Raw genomic sequence first — 13,197 nt, forward strand, 5'->3', positions numbered from 1 at the left:
TCTTAGGAATGAAGCAAAGATCATGGGTTTCAGGGAAGCTAAGGACTTATGGTAAAAGTATTTTTCTTGTTTACATTGGCATACAGACAAAAGGATTCAAAYAAAATGTATATGGCTTTAGCCAATTTATTACAGTTTTTCGGCTTCTAAAAGAACATCCAGCACAGGACAAAATCCAATGATAGATGAACCGTAAGGTTTTCTGAATTTTGGATGAATTTTGTCCTGAAAATTATGGCTACCTATCTAATCTCTGAAGRTTTCCTTTCTTCCTGTTCCTTCCACAGCTTCAGTCTCTCCATCCACAGCCTCATCACAGATTACTGTTACTCGTACAAATCCTCACTATTTTTTAAAATATCATGTGTAAATTCCACCTTTTCTTCCCTGCTAGCCACAAATATTGGTCAGATGGTTATTTCAGATATCAGGTTTCAGGAAAACAAAAGTGGTCATGTATTGCAACAGTGAGATTCATAACCTGTAGCTGCTAGACTGACATCTTCTTTCCTCAGAATCCTCAGCACTGAATGGACTAGAATTCACTCCCTTCAACCCACAACCATGTAGTTTATACAAAAATTCAGCTATGCATCTACACAACTGTATAAGTGATTTAAATTTTGACTCAGACTCATTACACTCAGAACTGTAACATATCAAAATGCATTAACAGAACAATGTAATTTCTCAAACAACTACGGAATGCCTAATTTAGCAAGCTGTTTTTTTAGTAGCCTTAAATMGTAGTGAAAGTGCTTAGGATACATATGGAATTCATTTTTAGAAAAACTCAGAAACACAAAATAATGACCAATGCTCAGGCCTGAACTTTTAAATCCTGGCTTCCTTACTTTTTTTCTCTGATATTATTAAGAAGAAGAAACATCATCCCCCAGTCTCCAGCAATACAGTCCCAACTGCAGGCAGTGAGGAAGTTTGAAAATCATTCTCTCCCAAAGCCTAATGGATTTCTGGCTCTGTCACAGACACCATGTCAGTCTTGGCATTCATATAGGAAATCTCACTATAATGACAGAGAGAGAATGAACTTCCCCCTTTGACCTTAACATCTTGTCCACATGGAAAATAAGACTAGCCTATTTTGTTATTGCTATTCCAGAATAACTTCTTGTGCAGACACAATATCCAGGAACAACAAAAATCTGTATGGTTAATTAGCAATTTTCCTCGTAAATTAAGTAATTTTATTCTATAGCAGAATCTTCATGTAGGAAGCTATGCTGGAGCAGTTTAAATAAAATAGCTTATTCTTCTTTACTTTGGTTGGTCAGCTTATGTAAATAAGGAAGGTCCYTTCTAACTCTATAGAGTTCAKTCAAATCGCTAAAGCAGTAATACCTGGATGGCCATTAATGACAGTAGTAGCTAACTCAKTTTTCAGCTTCATATATGGCCCCAAACCTACATCTATTAAAAAATCTACCCTCTTAAAGTTTGTTAGTTTCTAAATTAGTTCAGTCTATTTCTTTGTCCCCAAGCATTTGACTAATAAAACATTTTTTAAAAAATATATGCCCAAAGGACAGTGGATTTCTCCACAGGGTCATCACAGCTGAAATCTACACTAAAAACTCACTTGCTTTTATCTTGCACATTAAAATATATAATCCTCACTATTCACTAAAAAAAAGTGTGGGAGTCTGGACCATTTCCTTGATAAATCTTAAGGGCATAATAAAAAGAAATCTTTCACAGTGTGTCACTGTGATTCTAATTCCATTAGCAATTTTATTTCAACAGAAACTGTCACCCTCCAGATATATACTCCTGAGATTGCAGGATTTTCTTTTCCCCTTTGCATTAGTTTTAAATACATGCTCATACAACTGTAGAGAACAATAGCATTCAAAGGAAAAAAACTCTTATGGAAGGATGTGTAATCAGCAAAATTCCAGAAAAGGAGGAGAAACAGGATTATTTTAATAGCTTTTTCATATTGGTACTTGCTATATCTTTAGAACAAACATTTAAGGAAATTAAATCAAGATTTTTTTTCAGACTTCCTGCTTCCTTTGCAGCATTCTCTCCTTTTTTTGGGCTAGGCACTGTAGAATAGATTTAGCTCCCTGCTCCTTTTCCACTTCAGATCATGTTATCCAAAGGGCATTTGAAGGACAACTATACCCAATTAGCTCAGCCCAGGAGGACCAAACTGAATGGGATACGAAGCTCTTCCCATAGCAAATAAACTGTGACTTACTATTCTTTGTATTTTTAATTATAGCCATTATCTCTGGGCAATAATCAAAGGACAATTAGGTCATCCACATAAGATGAAATTATACTGCTGTAACATTGTTTTAAATGACTGAAAGGTCAATATCAATAAAAATGTGTGCTCACAGCTTAAAGCTCCTGTATTTGACATTAGCTGTTGAATACATCTTCCTTCTGTTCAAACACTACACAGCTTAGAAACAGAAAGAGAAAACAGCTTACCTGTTGGCTCAAAAAACGTAACTGGATTCACCCTCTTTTTTCCCCTTTCWTGCTTACCACAATGTGTGGAGCTGCAGTTAAGGTGTTGAAATTGAATATGAATTTACTTGCCTCCTCCCATGACAGAGCGTTCTCTGACTGTGACTGTGACAGTGTCAAATATAAGTCTGATACAGCCACGAAGACAACAATCTAGGGCCAAGCCTAATCTCCTAATGGTGGTATATTATTTAAACTAAAGTATTTATTAATTATTTCTTCCATAGCTATAGCAGATCTGAGTCTACAAGTCTACAAGTCATGTAAGGGCATTCTAATAGGTATGTCTGGGATTGGAAAGGGAAGGTGCATCTCAAATGGATCTCTGAAAACTAGCTCCTACTATCTCAGCTTAAAATACTGTTCTTGTAACAGTATGTAATGAAYGGCCAAGGAGAAGATGAAAGGTATGTTCATTTGGAGACTACCAGCATAAAACTGATRCACAGAAATATTAGGCTCTCCTTGAAGGGTGTAGAGATGAGCAACACACTCTTAAATGTATCTCATGTTGCTGAATCACAAGGTYGAAGTTCCTCCCTATATGTCCAAATCCATTTTCAATATTTGAACATATATAATTTACTTCTTCTGAGGAGGACTTTATCTCCTGAAGACAGATCTTCATATTTTTGGACAGCACAACATTCCATGAAATGAATCCAAATCTGAAGAACAGTGCTTTAATATTAACTCCTGTCATAATTTCATTCATCCTCAGTCATGATCCAGCTCTGGAAGGGGCTGAAGATCAAAACCTTTGATGATCACATGTATTCTTATATGAGTGACCATAGTGGGTTAGACCAAAGGTCTATCTAGCTGGATATCCTGCCCCTGATACTGGCCAGTACCGATGCCTGAGGAAAAGCATGAGAGCAAGGCAAGCATACAGTGATCCTTCCCCTCTTACCCTTCCAGACTTCTGTGGTTTAAAGGCTTCCCGAGTGGGAGGTTCTGACAGCAGTTTCATATGCTGAATTACAGGATTCAAATTCTCAGCTCTTTATTTTGTGTAACAACAGGAGGAAGAAATGTTCTGCAGTTAATTAATTCATGTGATAAGTAAGATAGGTTTTTAGCTTCAACACAATTTGAGTGCTCCTGCTGCAAAATTACATTTGTTTAGGCACGTTTTCGTGTCACACATCTAGACAAGAATTCTATCAATCTTCTCATTTCATTTGCCGCTTGAAGCTGCAAAGAATCCACAGTTTGTCCATAACAGATGCCAAAAGCATAGAAACTTATTACACACTGCTCACAGTGTGGGTTCAGATACATTATCAACATAAAAGGAAAAAGGCAAATTAGGCCACAGTAGGAGAACGCATTTTTAATATAAGTGTGTAGCTTGCATCTCTAATTTAATGCTGCTTTTTCCCAAAGTTGCACCATTCTAGGTTGCTAAATTGAAGAGAGGACACTGAGCTAATTTTTTACAAGTGACTGGGCAATGCAGATGATCTGTGCACTTAATAAATTCCAGAGAAAGGGTCAGTACCAAAATGAGTGGCAGATTTTCATAGAATTCCTCAGGCATACTGACTATGATTAGGTATGAATGTGTTCAGTGTATCAAATTTGGGGAAAGGGAAATTTCAATGCATTGCTCCCAAAAAACAGATAGATACTATGAATAAACAAAACCCATATACCCTCACTAAGCCATAAATATCCAGCCTTGTTGGATAAATGCCTACATACAGACACACATCGCAAAAACATCCTCTCAAGATATCACTGCTTACCAGGAACATTATCTGTGCCATTAAGAAAGACAGCATTTGACAAGAGCAGCAGTGGAGTAGAATTCACTTAAAACCATACACCTCTTCTCTTCTGAGGAAGAGTTATCTTATACATCATTAGCTACTGTTTTCTATATTCGTACCTTGAAAATCCATACCAAAGAAAATAAAAGAAATAACAATTAGTAGGGGAGGAAAAAAAAAGCAGAATTTGTAATTTCAAGATGCATCTTTTCAGGATGTCGGCCTTTTGGGGCAACTAGGTTTTGCCTAAGTTTAAAGTTTCCTTTCAGGAAGAAGTTCTTGACTAAGGATTAGCTAAACGGTATTGCAGATGCAAAGAATAACTCAGAGGCAATTTAATTTAAAGTTATTTTATTTTTATTAAGTTAGACTCTTTTTTTTTTTCTGCTGAGAGGAAGAAAACCAAATAAACAAACAAAAACAGACTGCTTGCTTATATACAAGGAAATTTTTGACCTGGATAGGTGGAAAGAGAAAGGCAAAAGCCCAGCCCTGTTGACTTTAACCTACATAGAGTTCTTTAATGTTGACAACTTCAATTTCAGCGCTTCCAATACCCAACATCTTGCAATACCATTCAGAGAAGTCAAGCTTACCTGTTAAAATTAATGCCTCAGGATGACGAGTTCCTGCCTTGAGTGTTTACTTTGATAATATTTCAAAGGATTCACATGTGTGCACCACAAGGCCAGTCACCAGTGAACATCATGCCTGCTCTGGCTGCTGGCTACCGAAGCAGCATATGATTCAGAACTGTAATTAATCTCCTGATTATTCAACTGACATTTCATTTGAGATGCTTAAAGCAGGTCATTTAAAGTTGTCCAAAGTAAGCAGTCTGCCAGCAACAGATATTTCCCTCCTGCAAACTAAAGAATTCATGCTACAGAAGGAATTCAGAAGTCTTAAATAATAGGCAATTTAAAAATCTGAAAATTGTTATTAAAAAAGTAAAAAAGCTAGCTGCTTTTGGACTGTTTGGGCCTCTCCTGCATTTCTCGGCTTATTTCATGGAATGAGCTGTTTGAGACCTTTTGGTCTCTATTATAATCCAAAATATTGTGTTATATGAACAAATTAAATACAGAAATTAAGTGAGAATAAGGTGTCTGTGATTCTTGATATCCTGAAGTGGACTTAAGCTAGTAGTGGCACTCATGTATCAAATATATTATTATTGTTAGATGTTTACTCAGCACCACTCCAGGGGCTCAGAGCCTTTAAATTTAACTTCCATAGCCAATTTTTAAGTAGAGAATCAGTACTGCTTATGTCTGTACTGTTTGAAATTGTTGAACATAATCATCAAGTAGGCTTTCAATTGCCCTTTTTATCACAATTAGTCCACTAAATATAACAAGATAGAAGTATTTATAGATATATGAATGAGCCTTTTCAAAGATTTTTTCAGGCATTCCTATCGGCAGAAATAAGATATGAATGTTGTGAATGCATCCCCATTTGCCTCTCACACTCAAGAAGAAATCAGGATCATTTCTTGGAAATACAAGATATGTGAAATCAAAGTTAGAAAAGGAGAAAATTGGGCCCAAAACTACCCTATGAAAATACCTTGCAAGGAACTATTATTTAGACACCAAAGCCTGTGAGCCGTTAGAAACAGAGGAAATAACAGAACAGTCAATTGATAGAGTTCAGCAATTACTGCCAGAAAAAAAAAAAAAAAAAAAAAAGGCAAATTAATTCATAAAAATACTACAGCTTCTACATGATCTGACTCCAGACTGACACAACTGCAACAACTAATGTACTTTCTTTTTCATTTCTGTAGTCTGACAAGTAAACAAAACAGGTATACTTGACTCGTAAGAGTTTAAGATTGGCTAGCCAAAGTCARGCCAATCATTTGACTAGTGCCTGAAGGTGGCTGACCAGGAACAGATACTTAAGAAAAAACTGTAAAAATTGAACAAGTATCGAGTGATGTTTCTTCTACCCTTCAGCKTATGGCTACTTGCAGTTCATTTATCTCTTGATTCAAAAGCCATATCCACGTCTTGTGTTTAGCAGTCCCCCATAGACTTTTTCTAGCTCATTTATAAACACATGGAACAATGCAGATTCCTATGATAGACTCTATGAGAGAACACACTGACAATCCCTCTATGAAAACTGGTTATTTATTCTTCTCCCTGATTTTTACCTCTGAGTAGCTATTAGTTCACGAGAAGGCTTTCCATCTTAAAACAGTAGAAAGCTTTTCAAAAGCTTTTTTAAAATCCCACATCRTATTTATTGTGAACATGAGAATGCTCACAGCAGTTCAAATTACAGATCCACCCAGTCCAATATCCTGTTTCCAGCAGTGACCATAAGCACATTAAGACTAAGAAGGTAACCATATATGATACTTCCATCTAAATATTCTCCAAGCTTCCAGCTGCTTTCAGCTCTGGGGTGCTCCTGAGCCTGATGTGTTTTGTCTATTTAGTACCCTCCAGAGGATTTCTCTCACATTGTGCCATTCCCTTGTGAACTCATGAAAATATTTTGCATCTAAAACACCTTTTGACAAGAAATKTAACAAGTCCACACAAGTTCAATCATTTCCAGAAATAAAAATCTCATTTCAACTGTTCTGAACTAAGAACCCTCCAGATACATTTGATGGTCTCTTATTATTGTAYTGGAAGAAACAATGAATAGTCGATCTTCATCCACCCTTTGCATACCAGTCATGATTTTGTAGACTTCAAGTTATTTCTTTTCAGCCTAAAGAATCCTATCTTACTTAGTATGGAAGTTGATCCATATCTTTGATCATTCACACTGCTTTTCTCTGAATGCTTTTAGTTTCTAATATAACCATAATGGAACAAGAGGAGTAGAACTACAGGTACTACTCAAGGCATGGGTAAATGCTGAATACAAATATTGCCATAATTATGCTTTCTGATTTGTTCTCTCTTTCCTAAGAATTCATAATATTATATTTGCTTTCTAAAGTGTACAGAGCACTGAGCTGATGTTTTCATGAGACTTTTATCRTAACATCAAAGTCTCACTGCTGAAAGGTAATGGTCCTCAAAGCCTACTATTCCGTACATGAAGCTAGGATTATCTCCCTCTAGGTGCAACACTTTTTGTGTATTTATGTTTCATTTCATTTGCTATTTTATTATCTAACCAATCAGTCTCATAAGGTCTCTTTGCAGTTCTTCCTAGTCTGCCATCATCCATGCTACTCTTACCAATTTTATCACTGGTTTTTACTAGTTTACTTTTTTTTTTTAATCTTTTATTATATTTCTTACATTTCGAACAACACAGAGGCCAGATTAAGTATCTGAAGCATCTTATATGCCATTTGGAGCTTTTTCAAAAATTGGCAATACATTTTAATCCTATTCAGATCTTTAATAATGAGGCTGATTTGAACATAAACTCCGCTCTGTAACTAGTAAGGACTTAAAACTTTTAATTTGTTCTATTTTTTTTTCAGGCTGACAGGTASTAAGTACACTGTGTGCAGTGTTCCAGATTTATTCGTACATCACATCTCCTTTTTTGGATATTTGACTCATCACTAAGAGAACAGCTTTCTAGAGAATATGGAAGATGATGGTACTATTTAGTGGCAAAACTGCAGACCTAAGCTCCTTCTGATGCATTAAAGCAATTCCCAAGCCACTAAGACATCCTCTGAAGTATGATAAAGTAATGAATTGTCACAAACTAGGAACTCTAGATTACAGAAGAAAAATTTTCACAAACATCTTTCATATTATGAGACAATATATTTTTATARTGACAATATATTTTTATAGTTTAAACTGCTTGCTCAGAGCTGTGATTTTGCTACATAAYACTAAGATTTACCTAGTTTTTAAATAAACCCGCCATAAAAGTTATTCCATGGTGCTTATATTTTGAATAACAGCACAAGGATAGTGAAGTTAAATGTAGTCCCATATTTATCTTCCAAGATGGTCCTCAGCAATTAGGTTATTTTAGACATAAGCAGGAAAACAGAAGGTTGATAAACAACCAAGAAATCCATTTTTCATCAATTCATCACTCGAAATTAACTCTAGCAAATGGTTCCSTTTTGCAGCTGTAAAGTATGTCTTTTACAAATTATAGAAATTTGTAAGMATAACACCACCACCAAACCTTGCATAGATAAATACAGTCTTAGGAATATCCATCAAACAGCACAGATAGATATTGTCTCCTAAATCGAAGGAAAACAAAGTATCCATTTAGTACCAGATCCAAGACTCAATGCATGAAAACTAATGTAATCTGTATCTCAATAGCTATTGCTGCAAATTTATTTTGAGACATTCTGCAAAAATGAAAAACTTTACACTATTTGGAATGGTCCTAAATTATATGTCTGAAATGACAACAACAACAAAAAAACCTTTGGTAGCCCATATGTTGTTTAGTTTATATTAAATCCCCCATCTTAAGATGTTGAAAAAGTGTTCAGAATTGGTATAAAACTAACAAGTTCATTTTTCTACTAAAATGCTCATAAGTATAAATTACCAGGGTACATTTTTAAAGCCTAGATCTACAGAAAAAAACAGCGTTCAACATATAGACACCTAACACAGTGGATAGGTTTTCAAARGAACTTTGTCCCCATTTTGGTTCTGAGTTGTATTAACTAGATTTCCAAGGACTCAGTCCTGTAAGGTAGCAGGCATTCTGGCTCTGCACCAGTGAAGCACTTAAGCACGTTTAATTTAAGYATATAAATAGTCCAACTGAAACCACACTGCACATTTAAAATCACTCACACAATCCATCCTGTGGCTGGCTTGGGGCCAGAATTTTCAACACCTCACAGGAGTGGCCCCAGACGCAGGGATGAGGGCTAGGCACACTTGAAAATCTGCCATGGGTACTGAGGCTGATTAAATTAAGGAAAGTTTCTTTCCCCTTTRGCTGCCAGGTTGCCAGTAACTGGGCTTTTGTTGCTTGCTTCTCTTTGGAGGAGGAACTGATAATATAAATTGGTATTTCTTTTTACTGCCCTGCTTATTTATAAAGAATGTATACAAAGGCCTACCTTATTAAGCAAGAAGAAAAATAAATAAATAATAAACTGAAATAAACTGAAATAAAATAAAATAAAATAAAATAAAATAAAATAAAATAAAATAAAATAAAATAAAATAAAATAAAATAAAATAAAATAAAATAAAATAAAAATAGTTATTTCAAAATCCAAGTCTGCCCTCCTAGAAAGTACAGCAGCTATAAGCTCTGCAAACACCTCTGCATTCCAGCCACTGCTCTTCTCCGTTCCCTTACCTTCTGGCCACCAGGGTCCCTCCTGTGCAGACAGCTCCAGCTCATGCCCTGGGAAACTCCTCATCCCGCAGGGCCCAGCTCCTTTTTGGCTCTCCCGCAGACTTGGACATTGGCTTCATATTGTTGCCATCAGCGCTGCACAAAAGCAGAGGTCATCGTCCTTTGAGTGAAATCAGTGCTGGTGCACTGCACCTGGGAAAATGCCAGCTTTAATARACACTAAATAAAATGGTGCCCAGAAATTTCCCTAAGGGCTGCCATAACATCAACATAACGTAGATGTTCTAAGTGGGTCTGTGATCAACTTGTAGATCAGAAAGGAGCAAGACAGCAGCCACTGCTGCCAACAGGAGATCTCTGCTCCTGCACTTTCTTCTTAGGTCTCCCTGGCCACAGTAACTCCATGACAAAGGGACAACTCCTGTGCTGCTCACTCGTGAGTCAGAAGTTCACCATCTGGCTTTACAGGTTACATCACTACTACCATAACAGCATTTGCAACTGCTTCTGAGGTACATTCATTTTTATTTTATTAAGGCTGACAGCCTCCCAACTGCAGCCCTGATGTGCAGCGAGCACCGGGTCAGCGATACCAAGACATTCATGTCAGTTCCAGCCTTGCATCTGAGGGCACTTCGACATGCAAAACTCCCCACTGCCTTTTCATGCCCTCTGCACTTACACACACACACACACACACATACACTCTTACACTCTTACACTCGGAGCTGTTAAAATTGCCAGCATTCTTCACCGAAAGGATGTTAACTCTCCTGAATTTAGCACATCTGCAGAATGCTCTGGGTAAAGGAAATGAAAACCGTGCTTAAAATGATGTGTATTCATATTATGTGTAGTAAACATCACACTAAAGCTTAAAAAAACCATTCCATGCAGCCAGTAGCTGTCGAGCATCAAAGATTTCATTTCAGTATTATGTCAAAACCTACGATGCTTTAAGGCTCATCAAAACATGAGTACATCTCCAAAGCAGATGCCTTGACAAGTGAAGTTGCTCAATGGCTGGATTATGGAAAACTTTTTAAAAAACACGCATGCATCTAACATTTTTAGGAACGAAAAAGCATGTATACAAAAACAGCAATAACCCAGTTACCCTYATGCTTGGCTATATTTATAATTTGATATCTGTATTTACTACAGAATGCCCTTCYCCACCTGCTAAGGCCCTTATGAGGTGTCTTTATACCAGTTATTGTCTCAGGTCACTTTCTTGGTCCTGATTCTGCTTTTTATGGKTTTTTTTTTGTTTTGATTTGTTTTTTTTTCCAGTTTTAAACAATTATGACATTACTTGTTAATGATTTTTTTTCTCATTTGTTTTAGTATAGCTCATACAGTATTTTTAAACATATGTTAAAATGTGGACTCTGCAAGAATATATCAGCCTAAGGAATATATATATTATATATATGAATATATAATATACATAACAGCTTGCAAAAAAAGAAAAGCAACTTATGTTTAATAATACCATGGCCTACACTAGCATGTTGCAAAGTACATTTCTGTATGAATTCTGCTAATATAACTGGGCTAATACTTCTAAAACTAAATAATGGGGAAAAAAAAATATGTTCTCCACAACTCACTGAGATCACTAGGCAATTTCTTCAACTTCAGAGGTTTTTCAACTTCAGAGGTTTATTTTAACTCCTCTTGAAATGGCTAAAAATCAGTAGAAAAAAAAGAGATATAAGATTAAGACATTAGAGATATGAGATTTATAATTGTATAAAGAGGTATAAAACCAGATCATAACGGATTTATGAACTGAATTACATCAAACTAGTCTTACTAATTTCAAGGTTCCAGGAGAAATAGCCATTGATGTGAACTATAGCAGCAGAGATATCTGGACTCTCAGAGAGCCTTTGACTTTCTTTCACTTGATGAATTAGTGCATATATTATTAAATATAAGCTACCCTCAGGAAAATTATGAAACTGGATAAAGAAAATTATGAGACTAAATAGTTGGTTTACATACAGAAAGCATGACTTAAAATGTCTATTCACCATCATGTAAAATAATATTCACAAACTGACATAAGCATCTGATATCTGCAATTGGCTAAAATACRAATTTTTTTTATCTTTTTATTGATTAAAATATAAGATCAAGATAATTCAGGAATTTTAAATTCCATATGTAGAACAATGTACCCAGAAYTGATCATTTTTTAGTTAAGAACAGGTTAAACAACAGAGTAATGGAGAAGAGGGTTTAATTAAGTATAGTCAGAATTTTCAGATTCAATGTCTTTCCAACATAAACGCAAACCCTATATATATTTTACTTTTATCAGAAGGTTTCTTTTGTAGAGTAGATAAATCCTCGGGGGAATGCACAACAGCTTCCCTACTAATTTCAGTCAGCCACCATTTTACCAAAAGTATTTAGGAGGGCCTCTAGTGAGGTTAAATGCAATAAGGAAGCTTTTTCACATAAGACAATGGGACTATTTGAAACAAGTTTTGATTGCAGTGAGTAAATTTATATTGATGAGTTTAGCCTGCTAATTTAAGAATTTTCTGTGAATTATCCAGTCACATAGATCAGATGCAAGCTTGTCTACTTGAAACTACTTAACAAATGGGTCATGTAAACATACTTTGCATTCCTGGAAAGCTCACTTTCCTAACAACATACTTCTGACTTGCACCCACCTCATATTCCGTTCACGTGTAGAAATGAGTGGTCATCACCACTTGGCTTGCGTCCAGTCAATAACTAAGTTAGATCAGTCTCACAGCTTCAGAAATGAAGATGTGTACTACTGTTGCAAAGGTCCTCTCTCCCTGAGTCTCAAGGATGAAAATACACAGAAGGTTATTAGAAGATGTGCATGACTGTTTTTTTTAATTGCAGTGGAGCTGCTGATGGAAGCCATACCCATATTTATTTTTGTCTCTGATGGATATTATCTTATATCTGGATATATCCTCACAGGCAAAGATTTGGTTCAAAACAACAAGGGATTTTCTCAGGAGATACAGCTCACTGATACTTTCCACTGCAGTGTTCCAGAGTTAAAGTAAGAATAGCAACAGAGCCCCAGAACAGATGACTATTATTCAKCCTTCACGCCAAGTTAGAGCATTTTGCCAGAATCAGGTTTCCAGCTTTTAAACGCTGTTAGATTTACACGTAGAATCAAAAGACGTCACTGCCCCAACTTCCACCACAYTTACCAGGAACAGAAGTTTCACTAAGTCATTCCTCTGCCAACATAAATCATGGTGCACCATATATGTATAAGCTGATATCAGTTATCTTTTCCTTTTGTTTTTCTGTTCTGATGAACCAGTTTTCCAGGTTGCTTCTTTTCTGCCTTTGCCTTAGGTTCTGACTGGCCTTGTGCAGAAGCTTTATCAACATGTGCCTGACTGCAGAGTTAAAAATACAACAACCTTAGCAAAGATATCTCAGCCTAGTGCTGGAATTAGGCGTGCTAAATCTGGGCCATAGTGTTTTTCCTGAAACAACTACTAGCAAGCACTCTGACATCAGGAAGAGATTAATGTGATCATCATCGACTCTCTGACAATCTGTTTATGCTTCAACTAGGTTTAAGAGGGCGTGTGAATTTTAAGAGTACTAGCTATTCCTG

The 13,197-nt window shown here is 36.1% G+C and overlaps 1 long non-coding RNA gene across 1 annotated transcript; it reads right to left on the minus strand.

Annotated features, from left to right (window-relative positions):
• Positions 1–9,607: 9,607 nt before the first annotated feature.
• Positions 9,608–12,383, minus strand: LOC112955478. The gene is made up of 3 exons (XR_003250891.1): positions 12,254–12,383; positions 11,177–11,252; positions 9,608–9,698 (listed from the first exon to the last, which is right to left on the minus strand). It is a non-coding gene; the product is annotated as an uncharacterized LOC112955478 (long non-coding RNA).
• Between the last annotated feature and the right edge of the window lie 814 nt (positions 12,384–13,197).

This window comes from Nothoprocta perdicaria, unplaced genomic scaffold (assembly GCF_003342845.1).
Source record: "Nothoprocta perdicaria isolate Ctin4 unplaced genomic scaffold, notPer1 scaffold_57, whole genome shotgun sequence".
In the NCBI taxonomy this organism is placed as follows: Eukaryota; Metazoa; Chordata; class Aves; order Tinamiformes; family Tinamidae; genus Nothoprocta; species Nothoprocta perdicaria.